Genomic DNA, 22726 nt, shown 5'->3' on the forward strand with positions numbered 1-22726 from the left:
TGCCCCTGGACCAGAACCAGCCTGGGCCACCATTGCCTGGTTGGTGGTGAAATGGGGGTGGGGTGGGGAAGAGGTTCCCAAGATTTAGCCAACCAGATAGAATTTGCACCCTTTGGAATTAGACTCTGAGAAGTCGGCTTTGTAGTGTGATACATTTTGTAAGTGAGATAAGGAAAATCAAGTTGGAGTCACAACTCATTCTTGGAGAAGTGAGAACTACTTATAAAAGTCAGTGATTACTCAGGAATCTGAACCCAGATGACCAATCTGTTCTGTTTGAATTCTTTTATAATTAGTTTCGTTGTGATCCCAGAGTCCTTCCCAGCTATCCCCTCTCCTCACACAATCTGTACCAGTTTCTACCACACTGTTGCATATGCTTAAAAGCAAGACTTTAAAGAAATTATTCAGAACTGACTCAGAATCCATGTGCCTGTTGTGTGTGTGCCTGTCTCTACACACATCGGTCCATGCAGGACTGGAAGCACAGGGGCAAAGAGAGGCTATGGCCCATGTGTGTGGAAGGTTCTCTTGTTTGTGACAGAATGGCAAATGGCCCCAGTGTGCTGGAGACTGAGAAGGTTCCTGGGATGCAGGACTTCAGTGCTAACACCCAGAGAGCGCCAGGTAAACTGCAAAGAGTTGATCACTCTAGTTCATCATGATGTTAAACTGGAGGAGATACAACCCAAGTTTTTATGACAGCAAATTGTTTGAAATGGCCCAAACTGTTAACAGACACTTCCCAAAATACACACAGAAGCCCACCCTCCATCTGCCCCATGGAGTAAATTAGCACCTATACAATTTATAAGTTGCCATAAATATTGGAAAGCTTTAGCAGAAGTCCGACATTCATTTTGGTCTCTCTTTGAAGTCACAGAATAAAGATTCTGCTGGTGGTTTGGTTTTTCATATGAATGAAAGATAGAGACAGGGAAAAAAAAGACCCGTGGTGTATTCTATACAGCCATATAAACACTTTTGAAAAGTGTTAAGTGGAGGGCAGGGCTGGTAATGGGACTGTAATGGTAATGGGCTGAATGGCCAGCCTCCACCTGCTTTGAATGAATGCAGGGAGCCCTGGAAGCCGAGTCCAGCGGGGAGCAGCCGGATTGGGCGCTGTGCTTCCATCCCCATGCTCAACCACATAATCATTAAAGAGCAGAAACCTCTCCTTGTAATCCTCCGCTATAGGACAGCAGGGAGTGTTAGCATATTTGGACTGCTTCACATTCCTTCTTGCCTACTTTTGAGAACATACTACATTTTAAAACTTGTTGGTTTCTTTCATGTTTTATTTGACCCTATGTAATTGCATTCCTGAAGGAATAACAGGCTCCCCTAGTGATTTACACCCTGTATTAAATGTCAGTTTTGAAGAGACACAGTTAACAGTTTGGTTTAACCTCTTGCCTTCCCTCTCTCTCTATTAGCTCAAAGCTGAATTTGAGCTCCAGCTCTTAGGGCTCTGAGGCAGGGCTGAAAAGATAAAAAATGAGTTGAAGCAGCAGTCGTGTTGAAGCGGGGGGCGGGGGGCGGGGGGCGGGCAGCTTCTTAGCTCTGGCCACTTTTCCCCTGTGTAGCCAGTTACCAGCCCAGAATAAAAAAGCGTCCTTTCCTGACAGTAGTTCGTACGGTTCACTTCTGTCCCGGCACAGTTGTGAGGACGGTGAATCAGAGCCACATTCTAGCTGGGGTTCTGTTTCGTATTGCCACTCGCTGCCCCAGCCCTGGGGACGCCAACAGTTGCCATAAACTACAGTTCTACCTCAACCATGCAGTATCCAGTGAGTAGCGGGTTTGATGAAAGTGGAAAAATAAATCTGTCTCAGTCATTATCTTATTTCATTTTACTTTGTTTTATTTTATTTACAGACTTAGCTGCTGTGGTGTAATTGTTGGTTAAAATATTTCACTCATCTTTGTAGTTTCACTTAAAGCATATTTAACAACAGCTTAATCGTCACTTGTTATGATCTAATTATTGGGAGAATCTTTAAAGCTTGATGGAATGGTATATTCCCTTATGTCTCTGTGTATGTGTGCATGCATGTGTGTGTTTAAAGTCCAGATGCAAATATGTCCTGTGTTATAACCTGACAGGTAACTAAAGCCTCATCATTACTTTCAGAAGGCCATATTAAAGAATGGGACAAAAGAGATTTATGTTAAAAACAGTTGTCTGTGCAGAGCCCAAACTGAATTCATTCTCAGCTCTGCCCCTCACTTCCCCTGCTCCCAGCTTTTCTCCAAAGACCACATTCTATTGGGCTTCATTGGAAATGACTTCAATTTATACTAGGGAGAGAATGAAGCAGGAAATAACAACCATGAAGACAATTAGGCTCAATCCTCTGGGATATAAAGATATAGCTGATTGTCATCATGTCAGTATCTGAGACCTTAATCCCTGACTCCCACTTTGAGGCCATTTACGAACCATTAGCTAAACCACTTAACCTGGAACTCTGTGTCTATGGGGAGAAAAATTCAGCCCGCCTCATTAGATGAGAAGGTTTGTTTGACTCTTTATGCATGCATTTATCTCAATTTTATTCCCAAGTTGTTTAATATGGTTCATATAATAGGTAAAATGAAACAATGGCCTGGCCGGTGTTACTCAGAGATTGAGCATCAACCTATGAACCAGGAAGTCACAGTTCGATTCCTGTTCAGTGCACATGCCCAGGTTGTGGGCTCCATCCCCAGTGTGGGATGTGCAGGAGGCAGCCAATCAATGATTCGCTCTCATCATTGATATTTCTGTCTCTCTCTCCCTCTTCCTTCCTCTCTGAAATTAATAAAAATATATTTTAAAAAACAACAAACAATGAAGAAATCAGGGCAAAGGGAAAATGAAGGTAGGAGAAACAAGACAATGTCAGAGAAATGAATGCTCATGAAAACATTGGTCCACTATAGAGTAAAGCAGTCATCACCACCACCACTACTATAACTATTAGCTACTGCAGAAATGGAAATATTTAAAGAACACAAGTGCTGAGTGGTATTACTGTCAGAAACCATAGAGAAAGGAAATTGTTTCCTGAGTCTCATTCAAGTGATTTATATTTTCTAGTTACCAGGTCCTGCAGAGATGAACCTTATTTTCCAGAAATGGTCAAAGAAAAAACCTGAAGTTCATATTCCATTTAGAAATATACATCTTCAATAGACAGCTTTTATACTTATCATTGATCATTTCTCAGTGCATTAGTATTACTAATACAATTCTTATTTTCATTTTTAGTGGTATTGCCATAATTCTGATGGCTATGTTGCAACACTTTTCATAGTAAGAAATCTGTGGGCTAACTGTACTATGATAACCATGTTTCATGAAACTACAAAAGGGGCCTAGGACAACGATTTGTGTAATTTTATTTATTTATTTTATTTATTTTTTTAAAGATATATTTTATTGACTTTTTACAGAAAGGAAGGGAGAGGAATAGAGAGTTAGAAACATTGATGAGAGAGAAACATCGATCAGCTGCCTCCTGCACACCTCCTACTGGGTATGTGCCCACAACCAAGGTACATGCCCTTGACCAGAATCGAACCTGGGACTTTCAGTCCGCAGGCCGACACTCTATCCACTGAGCCAAACCAGTTAGGGCTGTAATTTTATTTAAATCACACCAGCATACACAAAGACCACGATAGAGTCCTCCTTGTTATGCACAGTGAAAAATAAATTCTCACCAGACAACTCATTGAGTTTGATGATATTCAAATTTTCATCAGGGAAAATAATCCCGTCATGACCATATTATAAATGGGCGAGCTAAGAAACAATCACTTAGGAACTTGAGACACTATGCCCAGCAGCAATGATCCCTAGACCTTTCTTTGAAACGCTCTGACCTCAAAAACTATATTCTAATTAGCCTCCTGCACAAACAACTGCCGGGTTTGAATGCGTGAAACAACCCAGCTAGCTGAGATTGCAAACTGCCCAGGTGTTGGGATCTAGCCTCCTCCATTTGCCTATCTGTGGGGCAGGCTACTTAACTTCTCGTAGCTTCAGTTGTCTTAGAGTAAAAAGTGGACTAAAATAGTAACTAAAACTCATAAAGTTGTAGGGATTACATGACTTAATGTATGTTAAGGGATTAACATAGTGTTAGAGAGTATGTGTGTGCAGAATGAGCACTGGAAAACTATCTTTTATGTTTATAAACACTATTTTTCTATCTATATTAAAAGTTTTTGTGCTTTTTTTTTTTAGAAGCCTCTGTACATCGTTTAATGATTTATTTCATGATATTGTAGAGCTACTCATGAATGTCAGTGTTTCAGTCTCTCTGACCCCTGACCCTTGGAACTGGAGGCAAAAATAAAAGCACATATTAAGTACCCTGGGCAAGTTTGATATTTAGAGTGAACCTACTCCTTTGTAAGGTAGATACTCATTTATTTCTGTTCTGAAACTCTGTGTTTTCAGACATCAGATTTTCTTAGTTTTCAGAGGGTAAAATTAGCAGTTTGCAAAACTGATGAAAGATATATTTTTATTTATCATTGTTTTTATTTGCATCTGTCTCAGCACTAGTGTGGTTGAGCACCACTTGATGTGTTCTAATGAGAAGAACATTTCCTCCTCCATTAATGATCTCTTTCCATCCCCTCACCTTTCTTTTATTGGATAAGTTGTCCTTTTAATTATTATCATTTTCAACATCCTTTATTTTTATTGTTTGTAAGGATTATTATTTTTATTGTTTGCAAGAATTTTTTTGTGTTTGTCATTGATTGTTAATAATCACATACAGGGGTGGGCAAACGTAGGTTAGATTACCAGCCATCATTACCTAAAAGAAAAGTCATAAGTAAGGATATAAAATAATAATAAGACAAGCAATACAAATAAATAATACAATAATTAATTAAAATACAAGAATAAACTGTTTCACGTGAAAATACATATATGGCTTATATATTTTTTACAAAAATGTATATTACATGTGTTTTATAATCTGATTTTTTCTTTTATCTATATAATTTGCACATATTTCTGTGTCACTCAGTACTTACAGTATAATTTTAGTTTCTAGATAGAATTTCGTTATATCTCTATACCATAACTTAATAATCTTTTATTTGCAGATAACTTTTTGCAATTATTTTTAAAAACTACTTGACACAAGTATAATTACTTATCGAATATGTCTTTCCTGCTAGACTGTTGACTTTTAAACCTTTCTGACTGAAACTTACAGTAAGAAATACATATGACTCTTGACTCAACATTCATCTTGACTCAACACATATAAGTGGAAAAATATCATGAAACAAAACTTATTTTCTGGTAACTTCTGTTCCTTTCTATATTATCTTTAAAGAAACTCTGGTCACGGTTCACTAAATTTATTTCATGACTCACAGATGAGTTTTACCCTCAGTTTGAAAAACGCTAAGTCAGCAGCTCCATGGGAGCGGGAGCTGTGCTTGGCACATAGTAGGTATCAACATGTTTGTGTTGAATGAACAGCCTCATAGTTGAACCTTGTGTGCATATATGCCAACTGCTTACTCAGGGTATTTCTCAGGGTTCTCCAGAGAAACAGACCCATAGGAGATTATATTGTAGTGTAGCATAGTATATTGTATTATATATATAGTATGTAATATACTTGGCTCACACAACTCTGGAGGCTAAGAAGTCCCACAATCTGCCATCAGCAAACTGGAGACCCAGAAAAGTCAGTGGTCTCTGAAGACCTGAGAACCAGGGGAGTTAATGGCATAAGTCTCAGTTCAAGGGCAAGAGAAGATGAGAAGTGATGTTCCAACTCAATCAGTGAGGCGGAAACAAAAGTGGAGGGTGGGGGTGGATTCCTCCTTCCTCTGCCTTTTGTTTCATTCAGGCCTTCAGCAGATTGGATGGTGCCCACCCACATAGGGGAGGTCTCTACTTTACCGAGACCACCAATTTGAATGTTAATCTCATCCAGAAACACCCTCATGGACACACTAAGAAACAATGTTTAATCTGGGCACCACATGGCCAGTGAACTTAGCACATAAAATTAACCATCCCAGACAGTATAATGTACAGTTAACTTCAAGCAGTCTGGAATAAGACAGCTTGATATTAAATGCTGGCTATGTCACAGGCAAGTTACTTAACCTCTCTGTGTCTCATTGTCCTCACCTGTAAAATAACAGTGCCTATCTCATGAGATTGTTATGAAAATTAAAATTTCAAGCAGTTAAAACAGTACAATAAACAATATATGTTTTGATTACATAAATAGGAAATTCCTGGGAGCTGAATGGTTGGATCAAAGGGTATATAAAAATATAAGACTTTTTAAATGAATCAGTAAATAACCATCAACCATGTCTTCCCAACCTCTGCAAAGTCTGAACCAACTTTTATTCCCATCAGCTGTATCAGACTTGTAGAGTGCTTTACTAGGATGGTGTTTACTGCTCTTCACTTACCTGAGGATGTATTGGCTGGTGAAGAGGTAGAGGGGCGGAGGCTCTTTCAAGTAGTAAGAGAAGGAAGGCAGCATCCAGCTGCTCACGGCAAGAGGCCCTCAAGGGATGTTCCTACACTTGGCAGAACTCTCTGGCAGAGTCAGAGTAGGCAAAACCTCAGGGATTCTTTACAGGGTTGTCCAGAGGGTCTAGCAGATGTCTGGGCGGTGAGCAGAAGTTAAGTCTCCCAGGCAAACACCACTCCCTCGGGCACATATTTCCCATCACTACCTTTGCAATTCTACCACGTACCTTTAGCTCTAAAACCCTGTCTCAAATCTGCAAGTAAACACCTAAATTCTATTGAGTCTCTGTCAGGCATGTTTTCCCAAAAGATGGGTTGTTTTGTGAAAACTGAATGTCCACCTGAAACCATCACCCCCATCCCCCTGCCCCCATGGAATCTGTAGCTTTGTTTTAGTATTTAGGGAAATACATATCCAACTCAAGCCCCAACTTGTCTATAAAGTCTTCCCTAACAACCGCAGGCCAGGTAGATCACTCTTTTCTCTGAGCTCCCACAGCAATTCTAGGCAGTATCTTGGTATTTAGTACTTAATAATATTCTGTCTGGTTCTAGAACTTTCTCAGGGTGCTCGTGTCCTTCAACTATAGAGCAACTTCTTTGAAATCAACCTCCTTGTCTTATATTTCTTTTGTGTTCCTCCCTGGCTTGGCTCATAGTAGGTCATTAACAATAGTCAATTATTGATTGATCCAAGTGTGAACTGCATAGGTAAGTTTTCCAACTTCATAAACTAAATTAAAAAATTAATCAAATATTAAAAAATTAAACAATAGAATTGAATATGGTTGAACTTATTTATAATCATAGAATAAATTAAATGAGCCCAGCCTTTCTAAACATGACAGCCCAGAAGCCATAAAAGGAAGAAAAGATGGATACATTTGACAACATAAAAGAATATTTGAACTTCTCTAAGGCAAAGACTTTTTTAATTTATGGGGAACATGTACAAGTCAAAAAGATGATGAACAACCCTCCCCACTCAGTCCCCCAAATTGTAAGAGGGTGGAAAATGGTCAAAAGACCTTTGTTCTTCATTCATCTGCAAAGGATTCTTTCACCTCAACTGAGGATCTTAATTTTGCTTCATCTTCGAATTCTGTCTCTCTAGATATGTATGTCTCCCTTCTTTCTTCCCCTCTATTTCTCTTTACACTGTGATTTTTAAATATATATTTTTATTGATTTTAGAGAGAGGAAAGGAGAGAGAGAGACATTGATCAGTTGCCTCCTGCATACTCCCTGCTAGGGATTGTGCCCACAACCTGGGCATGTGCCCTGACTGGGAATCAAATTGGCAGCCTTTTCATGCATGGGATGACACTCAACCAACTGAGCAACACAGGCCAAGGCTGCTCTGTGATTCTTGAATATGCAAGAAGTGAGGGGCTTTGTGGTGGTGCTAGAGAAAAGGGGTAGTTTTTTTTTTTTTTTTAACTTGCTGCAGGTAGCAGAACTATTGACTACACGACTCTCAGTGGGAACACCAGCCACTCCACTTATGGCTTGGAGATGTCGGAGTAGCAAACACTGCATGGTTGTAGTGGTTAATATCATTGGTGGAAACAGGGGTGACTACCATTTCTGTGGGGCCTGCTTTACCCTGAAGTCAGTGTCTTAGAGGCCCTTTGAGAAAGATTCTTACTGTAACAATAGAGTATGCAATCGTGGAAATTAGGCAACGTCAGAAATTTCATGCAGCACTTCATTTTAGGGTGATAACTGAAGCATGTACAGGAAGGAGAAAATCATGCATCAATTTTTAAATGTTTGTTTGCTTCCTACTTCTAATTTTGTTCAGAACAACAGAATCAAACCAGGAATGTATTTTTTTTCTTATCCCTCAGAGAAAACTTCAGTCTTACTAATGTTGCCAAGTAATTGAAAAAGGGCTACTGTTTACAGAGAAGATGTTCAAGACAAAAGAGGAGATAGAGGTGAATAGATGAGCTCTGTTGGATGGTATTTTTGAAGATACCGTTAATGAAGATGACATGTAAATAAGGAAGCCGCTGAAATTGATCTAAGTTCATTTTAGCTTCTTTGGGAACACGTTAAAAAGTATCCTTCTTTATCAAGCGGAAAAGAAAAAATTGATAAGGAAAGGGAAGCTTATCTTTTATAAAGTATAAACTATTACAAAGAATAAAGAGGAATTAAAACTATCTGGTTAGAGTACCTGAGAATATTCCCTTAGAAATGCCAAACTCCTGACATTGTGATTTTTTTCAAAGAACACTAAAAGAGACACAAACACACAAAAGGGAATGCTATTTTTGCTATTTGGAAAATCAACATATTAATAAATATTTTAAAATATGATTCCTGATTCCTCATCTTTTACTTAGAAGCATTTAAATATATTTCTTTATGGCATTATGTCAATTTGCTGATGACATAAATATCTTGAAGATATGGACTTTACTGAATTATTAAAAGAAACAAATCCGTGAAAGGAAAAAAATGAAATATAAGACAATGTGCATTCATGAAGAAATGAGTAAAGTCAATGGTGTTATTTGCTTATAGAAATGTTACTGCGAGGAGTCAAATAAGTCTGTTTTGATTGATTAAGGAGGGTATCACAGTTGGAAGGAGATTTTAGAACCGGGCAGAGAATAAGGGAGATGTAGTTGATCGATCCTTTGGGACTTATTGCCATTAAATGCTTTGTGACTGTTTGACTTTTTAAAGTATAAATGGGAGACTTTTTTTTTTTTTTAATATAAACAACTGTTGCTTGAAACTTAGCACGCGCTCTCTCTCTGAAGATACTTTTGATGTTAGTGTGAAAACTGGCTCATGAGCAAACTTGTCTTGGTGTTTGTAACTACAATTTGAGCAGTTGCTGTGCTGGGAGAATTCCACCTTTTAGCATAAAAGGGTGACAAACACATTCTAGCTGTGCTGGCCATTCAGAGTAGCCAGCTGGTTCTCACCATCTGAGCTCCCTGTGCCACTGTAGAGGTGACAATGCTGTCACACTAAGGTACAGGACTGGGCAGATGACAAATCTAAGAGCTAGAGCCAGGTGTGGCCTGGACCTAGTGCTGCTTAACAATAGTTTAAGCAGAGGACAAGAGTTTCCATTGCCCTGCTCAAGAAGCTCAAAGTCAAACCTGATACTTCTGCTATTTGGCCAACATACCAAGATCTATGGTTACATCAAAGTCCTTGTTGACAGCATTCACTACTTTTTCTAGGGCAGATGTTTCTTAAAAAAGGATCTAGAGATTCTTACGGAGTTAGGGGCTTCCTGAAATTATATGCAAAATTTGGTGTGTAGATGAGCATATGTGTTTTCCTAGGGTATGGTTCTTCAAATTCTCAAAAAGATTGTGGTCCCAAAATTAAAATAAGAACTGCTTCTCTAGGGGAAAAAAAGTTCTCCAGGATTTTCCCAATGAGAAAAATTCAATAATTTCTGGCTATATTTCTATTTCAGAATGATTTAAAACTTTACTACATTTTCCTTTTTATACAATTTTTATTTCATAAAAATACAGAACAGTATTTTTGTTCATCCAGATTTAATCTTCCTATGCTAAAAAAATAAAGTGTATGAGTTCACTGGTTACAGATGAAATGCATATTTAAAAATTTTTTTCAAATGGAAATGCTATTCTATAATTCAACATTCCACTTATATTCTAGCTATTTTAACCAAAATATGTCAAAGTTTATCTCAGAAGGGAACAAAGCTATAGCCCTCTCACCCACCCTTGGGAAATAAAAAATGATCAAACTTTTTTTATCACTCAAAAGTACATTAAAACTCTAGTCAATCACTTAAAACATCTTTAAAAAAGAGATATAAATAATACATCAATATAAGAGATAAAATATAATCATAAAATGCTCAATTAAACCCAAAGAAGGTAGAAAAGGTACACATAGAGACCAATAACTAGTACACGAAAGGGAAACATCTAGTAAAATGGTAGAATTCAATCTACTGATACCAACAAACACATAAAATGTGAATGATCTAAACATACCAGTTAAAACACAGAGATTGTTAGATTGGATACATGCTATCTATAACAAACTCACTTTAAATGGAAGCTATAACATGAAAATGCTCAAGGAAACCTCGAGTAAATATACTAATCCTAATATATAAAAACCCTGGGTCCGTCACGACCAGAGGCTCCACCAACCGGAAGTCAGTCCTGCAGTCAGCACTGGGTTACTGTGGCGATCCAGCACTGACTGCTACGACTGCAAGCGTGGTGACCCAGCACTGATGGCTGAGGGGGCTCCAAATCAGTCCCGGAGAGAGGCCTGAAGAGAGAAGCAGGGTCTGATCTGTAGCCTGTGTGGCAGCTATTGATCAGCATTTGCCTCTTTCTCTCTGGGCCGGGCTAGCAGCTGTACTTCTAATTCTCTCCAGGCCTCCACTGGGGCTGCTGAACAGCCCCACCTTTCTGATCAGGCCCTGTTGATAGGCCCAGAGATGCTGACTAGCATAGAAACTGACTAATCTGAACCAAATCTGGGTGAACTGCATAGAAACCGACCAATCAGAACCAAATTGGCCAGCAGAGGAGGGCAGTTGGGGGTGAGATCAGGCCTGCAGGGGAGGGCAGTTGGGGGTGAGATCAGGCAGGCAGAGGCAGTTAGGGGTGGTCAGGCTGGCAGGGAAGGGCCGTTGGGGGCAATCAGGCTGGCAGGGGAGAGCAGTTGGGAGTGAGATCAGGCCATTGGGGAGGGCTGTTGGGGGCAAGATCAGGCCAGCAAGGGAAGGTAGTTGGGGGCAACCAGGCTGGCAGGGGAGGGCAGTTGGGGGTGAGATCAAGCCGGCAGGAGAGGGCAGTTAGGGGCGATCAGGCAGGTGGGCAGAGGCAGTTAGGGGCAATCAGGCAGGCAGGCAGAGAGGTTAGGGGTGATCAGGCAGGCAGGCAGAGGGGTTAGTGGCAATCAGGTAGGCAGGCAGAGGCAGTTAGGGGCGATCAGGCAGGCAGGCAGGTGAGTGGTTAGGAGCCAGCGGTCCCAGATTGCGAGAGGGATGTCCCACAGGGACTGGGCCTAAACTGGCAATCGGACATCCCCCAAGGGGTCCCCGATTGGACAGGGTGCACGTTGGGCTGAGGGAACCCCACCCCCTCAGTGCACGAATTTTGTGCACGAGGCCACTAGTTTCAGATAAAGCAGTCTTCAGAATAACAAAGATTATCAGGGATAAAGAAGGACATTACATAATGATAAAGAAGTCAGTTGTCCAAGAAGTCAAAATAATGCATATATATGTCTGCATCTAAAAGTAGAGCTTCAAATTGCATGAGGCAAAAACAGACAGAAATAAAAATAGATAAGCACACAATGATAATTTGAGACTTCAACACCCCTCTCTCAGTAAATGACAAAACAAATAGGTAGAAAATAAATAAGGACTTATAAGACCCCAACAGCACTATCTAGCAACATGACCTTGTTGACTTTTACAGACCACTGCATCCAACAGTGTGGAATACATAGTCTTCTCATGTGCACATGGAACATTCACCAACAGAACATATCCTAAGTCATAAAGCAAACCTTAAAAAAGTTAAAAAGAATAGAAATTGCACAAAATAGGTTCTCAGACCAGAGTGGAATTAAACTAAAAATCTATAATAGAAAGAGATCTGGAAAATTCACAGATGTTTGGAAACTGCACAGCACACTTCTAAATAACCCACGGGTCAAAGAGGAAGTCTCGGGGGAAATTGAAAGCACATCTGTGTGAAGCTGGTACTGGGTGTGGTATAAGGGAAGTTGGCATGGCCCACCCATGAAACACAAGCAGGAGCCAGGCCCTCGGGCCCCTAAGAGAAGGACACACCATGAGATGTGGGAGTGACGTTCAAGCAGGGGTGGAGGTGAAGGTGTGGGTTGGGCCCTGGGGTAGGAAAACAGTGCACGGAGAACACTTGGGGCCCCTGTGGTATCGTTCTCAGCCCCACTGAATGTTTTGCTTTAATAAATACAATCATTTCCCTGGGCCAGACGTGGAAACAAAGTCCAAGGATATAGCCCCATTTGCAGTAGACGCAGGTGTCCTCAAACTACGGCCCGCGGGCCACATGCGGCCCGCCGAGGACATTTATCCGGCCCGCTGGGTGCCGCTGCCTGTCCTGCTTAGCAGCCAACTCGTCCCGGGCCCGCAGTGCGCATAGGAATTTGTTCATAGTTTTTTTTAAAAACTATAGTCAGGCCCTCCAACGGTCTGAGGGACAGTGAACTGGCCCCCTGTTTAAAAAGTTTGAGGACCCCTGCTAGAGCTTTCAATTCTCAGCTCTTCCCTCCAACCCTCAGAAAAGCCCACACAGCTTTCCCCAATATAATCAAGTTGTAAAAATTAGAACTAGGGTTTCCTTACTATGTGGCAGGCACTGTATAGTAAGCATTTTACAATACAGTATTGTGTAGCTTCACTACTTTATGCAATCCTCACAAAATAACCCCTGTCAAGGAGATATTTTTATCTCCATTTCACAGTGGTGTAAACCAAGGTGCGGAGAGATTAAACAGGCACAGAGCTGGCAAGTGGCAAAGCCAGGATTCGACTCCTATTCTTATTGCTTCCCAATGTAGGTGCTCACTACCTGGCTGTTAACTTTGTGTGTACTTCTGAGAGTCTGAAAACCCAACGGTCTGAGAGGATCTGATCGAGAAACTTTCGCTTTCCTTGGGCAGAAATCTAGATCATCGAGGGTGAGCAAGGAGGACGAGGAGGAGTTGGGGCAGCAGTCATCTTTAAACAGAACCATGTAGGCACACGTTTACAGTATTGTCTAGGTCTAGATTTCAACATTCAGAGCCATGCGATCTTTAGTGGGCCTTCTCATTGGACTCTTCCTCGGTGGGTCCTGGGACAAGAACCCAGAAGCAGAGGAGAAACTCACTTAGGACATGTGGTCTTCAGGTTGGGCCTTCTGTGATTATCCATAAAATAATGAGATTAAAAGCAAAATGAAACATTTAAAAACCTGTAGTCATTCTTCTCACCAAGCAATAGAACTAGAAATATTGAAGGAAAATAAGAAGGATAGAAAAATATTTATGTAGGTAGGAAAAAAATAAACACAGGGCAGGTTGTTGGTAGCATAAAATGTAAAATGTGTGTAGGTGCAGCATGGTGTTGAAGCTCTTCAGCTCCGGTGCTGGGCTGCCTGGGCTCAAAAACTGGTTCTGCTGCTTACTGACTGTGTGGCCTTGGGGGACTGTTACTTTATCTCTCTTTGCCTCAATTTCCTCATCTCAGAAATGGGGATAATAACAGTGTTTGTTATTACACAGGGCTGTTGTGAGGACTAAATGAATATATACGTAGCAATCAGTGTTCAATACATTTTTACTTATTATGAGGATACGTCCAGCATGATCACAGAATTGAAAACATGTATGGAATAGTTCAAGGCCCAAGGGAATGAGGCTCAGATATTTCTCCTGATCAAGTGTACTTTCTGACCTTCCTAAGATAATAATCCTTCCCTCTTTTTAAACTTTGGGTAAACTGCTGGTTTAGCATTCATTACTTTTGAGTCGAGTCTAGCTATTTGTGTAGCTTCACATGGACTGTCCTTGGTTGGAACTCTCTGAGGGCAGGCACTGGTTTTTGCCCATTAGTCTCCCTGGACCCTCCCCCAAACACAAATATCACCCAGGCTGGTGCCTGCAGCTTAGCTGGTATTGAATAAATGTGTTAAATTGAACTGAACTGAGTTGAAATACAAAGACTGGGCCCACCCAGGAGAAAAGAGATTGAGGGCTGGAAGATAACAGAGTTTGCTACCATTTGTCATGCAGAAGCAGGACTATTCCTCTCATGGGTATTTGAATGAAAGGTGTTCAACACCACAAGCAAGCACCTTGTTGTGGTTGAAAGGAGCCTATTGAGGCCAAGTAGGGGCAAATAACCTTTACAAAATATGGCTTGGGCACCCTGCTACCTTCGAGGAATTCTGGCCCCAAATTTTAGTCCAAATCAAGCTCAGAAATCCCTGAGAAGCCAGTGTAGCTTTCAGGGTCAAATTAGTGTGAGCTAAAGGAAACTTTCAACAGACTCTTCTGTGAATCCCCGGGCGGAAGTTCATTAAGTTCATAGGGGTCCCATCTGAAAAGAGTATGTCTAGTTTTGTCTGTGGGAGCCTGAGCCCAGTCATGGAGACCAGATGCAATTAGTGGTATTGCCAGGAATCCAGAGGGACTGGCTCAAGAGTCATGCTCGTCCTTCAGTGTAAACACACATGGATGCTTGCACATACTCTCTCCCAAACCTCAGACACACACTACACACAGAATTCTCACTCACATGTGCTCTTAAATACTTACACACACACACACACACACACACACACACACACACACACACACACTTTTCTTTTTATCTTTCTTTTTTGGACTTCATTTAATTCATTAATTAACTAATTTATTTTCCTGTTCAACATACTTTCATTCATTTGTGCCCATGGGACATAAGCAAATCCTCTATCGTAGAAAGCTTTTTTTTAGTTACACATATATTACAAGTCTTTTTTCCATAATAAACATGAGTATTTTTCTCAACAAGTGGTACAGTTTAGGGGCTCAAATATTGATATTAAGTCAGTTGCTAAATTTCTTCCTAGAGTCAGAACATTTTTTTTCTCATTCAATATTATTCTGTATTAGTTTCAGGTGTACACCATGATCTCACTCATTTGTGGAATATAGTGAACAATATAAACGGATGAATAAAAATAGATCCAGAGACAGAGAAACATCGACCTGACTGTCAAACCTCAGAGGGAAGGCAGGGGAGAGGGCAGGTAAGAGATCAACCAAAGGACTTGTATGCATGCATATAAGCATAACAATGGACAGACACTGGGAGAGTGAGGGCATGTGCTGGGGGGTGGGAGTGGCGGGGAGAGGTCAATGGGTGGGGGGATAATATTGTAATAGCTATGTACGGGCCAAGGGGGCGGTACTTGAAATTGATATCAGGGGGACCACTCTGTAAAGTATATGGTTGTCTAACACACATACTTTTCGAGTAATTATTTCAGAAGCTGCATTGATGGCTTCTGTTTTGTATATAATATCACCAGTGCTGAGTGGTTTCCAGAGTTTAGTCCCTAAAGTAGTGGTGTCACCTTTACAGTGGCCTGTCAAAGTCTCCTGTGGAGTGTTGAAAATGAAAATTCTTGGGCTCTGCACCTTTAGAAATTTTGACTCAGCAGGTTTGGGGCAGAGTCTAAGAATCTGCATTTAGAAGGCAAATCAGTAAGAGGCCACCAATAAGGATCACACATTGAGTGGTGATTTTCTGAAGGCTTCTGAGTATTTTTTTAAGGCCTGAATCAGTGAGACTTCAGTGGCTTTCAGAACTCAAACATAGAAGTCTAGTTGCAGCCTGGTGTCCTTAGCTGGGATGCTCCAGTGTGCTTCCGTTCCCGTGTTTACATCATAAAAAGGAGTGATTTAAGAATGGGTCAGCATACACACTAACTGGTATACCTGAAATGATCAGACATCCCATTCTCTTGTCCTTTGGCCTACACACCTAGTACCTCATTTTATCTCAGTAGAGCTGGTACTTAAACCCAAATCTTTTGATGATGCCAAACCCAATGTGTTCCATGGAACCACAGCTCTCTTCACTGGGTGACCAGGAGTCTCAAAAAGAAGTCTTTGTATCAGGTGATATTAAAAATACTTTGTAAGCAGGAAAACAGGTACAGGCTTCCTCAGAACTGGTGCAGAAAAGTGCCCCCACCCCCATTCCACTGGCCCCACCCACTGATAATGGCGAAGCTCCCTTCAAGATGCTATCACATGGGACTGGGCCCCTAATTAGGGGTGGGAATGAGAAACAAGTAATCACCTGCTTTCAACCAATGTCCAGGAAAATGACAGTAAACAGAAAGTGATGGCTAAAAATTCAAGTTCACTCTTTCCTTGAGAGAGAGAAGGGCTGAATCACAGGGTTGGTTTCCATAGGGATGATGACAACTCTTTTCCCCCAAACAACATCTCAGACTCATGGTTTGACAAGTGTTTCCATATTTAGGAAGAAAAGGAGTCACAGTATTTTAAATCTCGACTGTCTTACACATTTGTGACAAATGCTTGGCAAACCTCAGGCATCATTTGGTGGTCACTATTATGCTTTACCCCAAATCTGTCCCATGGATAGTTAAAAAGTCACCAAAGGAGGTTTGTTTCCTCACCATAAAGCATTACCTTCCTTCTGGGCTCAGATGCAAACACCTGGGATGAAATCGCTGGGAGGTCTAACAAGGTGACTCATTAAGTCCCAGCTAACCTCACAGTTTTGCCTGGATCCAGTCCAGGTCAGCTGTCCCTGACCCTCTGTCAGGGCCTGTAAGGGGCCCCACATGAGTAGAGGTTGATTTTCTTTGCAGATTGCAGTTTAGAAAAAGCCCTGGTCAACTACAGGTTTCTTTCTCTCTGTTTTTTTTTTTCTTTCTTTCTTCCATCTTCACATTTTCCAGCTGGTGGGAATCTTACCTATTTCATACTGAGTTTCATACTCAATATTTATCCTTATAAATTTCACAACTCATGATTTTCTATTTTTTTATTTGAAGTTGAACTTCCATTTTTGACAGCAGTTTCTAGACTTCCTCTTTCTTCTTTTGCACAACCATTTAATGTAGAGCACTATTGTCTTCAGTGCTCCATGTGTGACTTCAAATGATTTCTGATGTAAAATTATGACATTCTGATTTAAAATCCCCCACAATACAGCAGTGCCTAATAACCAGCCCACAAGCTATTTAATGTAATTGGAAAATACTTATTCTGGCTTTATTTCCCTAAAAGCATTCCAACACCACCCATTCAAAGGAGCTAAAATAGAAGCCTAAACTTGGAATTAATTGGAGATTAACACAGAATCTTAATTTTAAAAGTATCAAAGGGGAAAAAACACACAACAATTTAGCCGCCGATGTACATCAAAGGATAATTCTATCTGGCAAGGTACAATGGCTTAGCGGCAGCCTAATCTCTCACCACACCCTCATGCTTCCATAGCTACCGCACCACAGAAGCCACAACAACCACTGTAGTGCTGTTCCCTCACGCAAGGAACTCTCCCAAGCACTGTGGCTGGGATGAAATTACTTAGGGCTATTTACAAACTCACAGAAGCTAGTTACGCACCAACAGAAAATCTCCACCAGCTCAGCAAGTGGCCTCTTGGCAAGTCCTTGATGAGCTGCCTTCTGATGGCTGCTATTGAACACTGATTGGTCCCTGGCAAGGATGCCAACGCAGGCTCTGCCCCGCTTGCAATCTCTGCCTTGGGAGAGGCCCTAAAGACACCGAGGCTCTGGGCCAGAGGGATGAGTGAGAGGCCAAGAACAAGGTGGGAGAGAATGGAGAGTCCAACACCAGCTGCATGCGGGTTCAAAGTGGTGTTAAATGTCAGCACTTTGCAGCCAGGAGATTCCTATGCACATGCATTCTGGTATACAAGGTCTCCTGTGCATTTTTCTTTTTCTCACTTATTTGAAAAGCTTGTTCTGCAGAGAAAGGGATTATGCGCTGGGAGTGTTTCATTTTCAAATGTTTTTGCACAGAGCTCTTTGCCTTCCACCAACATTTCAATCACCTATGTTGAGTTTCACCAGAAAAAAAAAAGTTTTTTTATTTAAAATGTGAGTAAATACCACAACATCAAAAAGGATTCAGAATTCCTAATTCGGAAAGAGATGGGTAAAGTAACCATCTTTTATTTAGAGAACAAGTTGTACCAAAACTCCTTCATTTTAACCTCGAGTCAAGCAGCTTATGATCTGAGACTTTGGTAGGGGTGTGGAATTTAGGACTTTTAAGAGCTAAACTTTTATTTCACTGGGATGCAAGTATTTTAAGTGTATCTTACTTTCTAACCACTCTTACTAAAAATGGTATTTCTTCTTCTACCTCTCCTCCCTCCCCCTCCTTTTTATCTTTTTCTAATAAGTGTAACTAGTACAATATTTTTTAAATGATCATCAATACAATGCAACTGGATCACCTTTCTCCAGTGCTCTCTGAGTTTCCACGTACTCCGTCTCAAGTACAGACTGGGCTTCTTCCCAGCGCCAAGTGGATATGGTGGAGATCCTTTTTACTTTTATTTTATTTTTTGTGATACTGAATTTCTTTTTTTAATCTTTATTATTGAAAGTATTGCATATGTTCCTCCATTCCCCCGTCCCATTGATCCCTTCTAGCCCACTCCCAGGCCCCACCACAGGCTTTAAAACACCCATCAGGGGCAACTTTCTCCTTGTAAAAGTATTCCTGGGGCATGCAAATAAGGCTAAATCTTCCTTCCTCTCTAGGGACAGCCAGTCCAATGGGATTCCCCTCACTCTGGAAATGGTTTTTAAACTCAAGGAGGAATTTTTAGCTTGAACTGATAAAGAAAAATATGTTGGTTAGTGAGTGTTTTCCTGGGTATAGTGTATCCCTCAAAGCATTTTTCCTCAGAGGGAAATGTTAAGCTCTTGATAAATGAAAAATAAACTCTTGTTCTCTAAGATAAATTATTACAATGACAACTTTCTCCAGCCTTCAAAACCTAATACTAATCTTGGGCTTTGCACGGTAGAGTTTCCCTAAACTGCTGAGTGCATTCCATGTTTCTCAGACCTTGTTTTGGTAAAGGACTAGGGGAGCATCTCCAATGGGCGAGAGATTTCTTATCGTCCTCTGACTGCAGCCACGGAGATCTTTAACTCTTTAAGCAGTGGCATTTAAGTCTTGAGAACACCCAGAAGCTTGCCCCAGGCTTTCGGCATTCTCAGTTAAAAAAAAGAGAGAGAGAGAGAGAAGAAGGGAGAGGTGGGAGAAAAGGCCAGCTTGGGTATCAACAAAGGAGAAATAGAATAAGCCAGGTAGTTCAATTCTGATAAGATTGGAGATCTGCAAATCAGGTAAGCTGACCTGCAAACAAGTGCCCTGGCTTCCACGGAGGCAGCCTCTCCTCTCCTGGGCTTTGTATCTGGGGCATTCATTCTCTGAGTCTACTTAATGGCAAGAAAAGTTAGAGATAGGCTCTTTCCCAGCTTCTCTGAGCAAGGGGGTTATTCTTTCACTCTTACAAACATTTTTAATCACATCTTCTTACCTTTCCTTTGTGCATCAAAAAGAGGTTATCTAAAACTGAATTGTACCCGTCTCTAGGCAGTGTCGCAAAAACTGGTAGAATCATCAATTTTAAGAGGATTTTATCACCAACAGTTTATAGCTCTTGATTGAAATGAAATAATAGACATAAGGAATGCTTGACCTCTGAAATGACACCCCAACCCCTGCCAAGGAAAATCCTACTTAAAAAAAAAAAAAGGAAAAAAGATCATAGGAAAGTACTCTTAAGAACTAAGTCAGAATGCAAAAAGTTATTCCTTTATTAAGACTCTGCAAATTAGTCTTATTTTAAGCCCCTTTTTAATAAAGCCCATATGTCACAGTAATGATGTCAAAACCCTTCAATTACACTGGTAAATTGAATAGGTAATGGAAAATGAAAGGGTTTATTCAACTATTTTGTTTTGTTTTGCATTTTGCTGGAAGTGCTGCCTAAGGAAAAAAACGCACAAATGAATAAATCAAACAAAAGTGTGCCAATATATATAGTTTTAACCGTAATTAGACAATTTTGAATGTTTTACTTTATTGTTTTTTTTTTGTTTTCAAATTAAATGAGATTTTTAAAAATATTATATCAACTATAAAAAATAATGGAAAAAAAAAAGTTGGGAAAGCAATATACCTAGTGGGCAGTCCTTGACCTTAAGTGTTACGATTACAGTTTATTATTTTCTTTGCTTTTTTTAGTTTTCAGAATTTTCCAAATATCTACAATTAATGCTATTACTTTTAAATTTCAATATAGTTTTGTTGAAAGGATGAAAAGGTTCTAATCATGTGGTTTCATTCTTGGGTGTTACATTTTAAATAAGAAATTTTTTACCGCTTTCCCCTTCCCATCTCTGCTCCTCTCTGAGTTGACTTCCTCCATGAGTTGCTCCTTTTCCTCTTCTCATGTCCCATCTTTCTCCTGCTCTCTTTCCTTCTTCAGCCAGAGTCATCTGCTTGGAACTGAATTTCCTGCCTATCCCTGAAAGCCTTCTATGAAAAAGAGGTCAAAGGGAGAACTGGTCATACCTGGACCACTGAAGCTCCTTAGAGGTCCTAGAATTTCAGAGTGAAGGATTGAGATCAAAGGCCTCACTTTACAGAGGAGGGAACTAAGGTCAACTTGCTCAAGGTCAATTGGGGCAGAGTGGAACTTAGAACCCAGAACTAGTCTCACAGCTTGAACTGAAAGGGATGGAAGCTGTTGAAAGCACTGAAGACAGAAAGAAACAAGGAGCCATGCAGATATCTAATGCATGAAGCAGGTTGGATTTTTCTAGAAACATACTGTTTCTCTACTGTAGGAAACAGTACTTTGCTAAAGTAAGGATACACAGAAACCAATCATGGCCATCACATGTCAAAGGGGCCACCACTCCAACTAGTTATTGCCATGTAAAACTTCACTCGGTGTTGCCAGATCTTTTCATTTGAAAAGAGAAATGAAAAAAAAAAAAGATTTTTGTGTAAATTTTCCCAGTTTTAAAAGGTTGATGCAAACATTTAAAAATACTATTTTTAAGCCAGGCAAAAAAAATACTAGAAGTTTGTAACCCTTAATGTAGAATGTGAAAATAGAGCAGGGTTGCCTCAGAATCTTAGAGTGAAGGTCAATGTGTTGAGATCCTTGATGAAAGAGGGAAGGGTGACTGTCTCCCATTGGTTGACTTCAGAATTAAATAGCATCAATAGGTATGATCAGCACAAGGGTGTACAGGGGCACTGGGCATTTTTGACAGCCGCTCTTTCTGTGTTTTTCATTCCTTGCCTGTCTTTCCCCCCATCTTTTACATTGAAACAAGATTAAAATGGTTGCATCCTTGGCTTGTAACTAAGACACAAACCCTCCTGAACTTCAGCTAGGAAGCTGTGGCAGTGGATTGGGATCTATTTGTGGAAAATTGAATGTAACACACAAGGGCCTCTAGAATGTGTGAGGCTGTACTCTGCTCTCTTCATCAAGGGCATCCTGTTTCCTCAACCTCGCACACTTATTTAGAGAAAAGAAAACCTTCTCATCACCACAGGGTTTCTTTACTCATTCTGTATACTCAAAAATTGGCAAACAAAGACCATATCATCGCCTTCCCTTTTCAATCAATTCATAACAAATGACATTGCTTTTTAAATAAGGGCAATGAAGTTTCAGTTTGGCAACCTAACCTAGGAATGAGTACCAAAATTATAGATACAACACTTCCTTATATGCTCCTATTTTCTCCAAATTTTATGCAATGAGTATTTGTTATTTTTATAAACCAGAAGATAAAAGGTTGAGAAAAAAATCCAGATAGCAAACCAAACTATGTCTATTTGAAGAGTCAGATCAGCTAATAGCAGGGTAAGAAGCAACCAGTGAAATGGAAAGAACTTCAGCTCAGGAGTCAACAAACTCAAGTTTGAATCCCGGTTTTGCCACTCAACCTTAATCTCTGACACTCAGTCTTTTCTTCTGTTAAATTGGAATAATAATGCCAATATTTCAGAGTAATTGTAAAGATTAATGATAAGTTATGTGAGACATGGTAGGTTCTGATTAAAAGGTAATATAATGGTTTATATGGTGATTTGTTTTAAAGTACCACTCAGCGTCACATTAAGTGAATTTTGGAAATTTGAATTGATATGTGTCCCTGAGTACAAACCATCCAGAAGTAAACAGGCAGCTCTAGAGTTTGTCTTTGTTTATCCTGCCAAAACATTGCAGCTGGGCACCACAGAGCCACATTGAATGGTTTGGGGACCATGAGATAAATCAGTTGTTCTTTTGTTTTGGGGACTATACCATATTTAAAGAATCCATTTCATATACAGAATCAGTTGTAAATTCAGTTGCTTTTACATCTTCAAATAAAAAACAATAACATCATTTTAGTCTTTTCTAGGGTTCTTTAGAACAAGCACAGTCTGTTTGAATAAACTAGGATCTTGTACTAAGGATTATGACACCTTTAATAATGCTTTGCATATAGTAAATACTCAATAAATACCTGTAATATGTGATTAAATGCCCAGACTCCTTGAAATATAGCAATAACATGATAGAATCCCGTGGAAAAGTGCATCCAGTGACGCTCTCCTACC

The sequence above is a fragment of the Plecotus auritus genome, assembly GCF_963455305.1.
Source record: "Plecotus auritus genome assembly, chromosome: 1".
NCBI lineage: Eukaryota > Metazoa > Chordata > Mammalia > Chiroptera > Vespertilionidae > Plecotus > Plecotus auritus.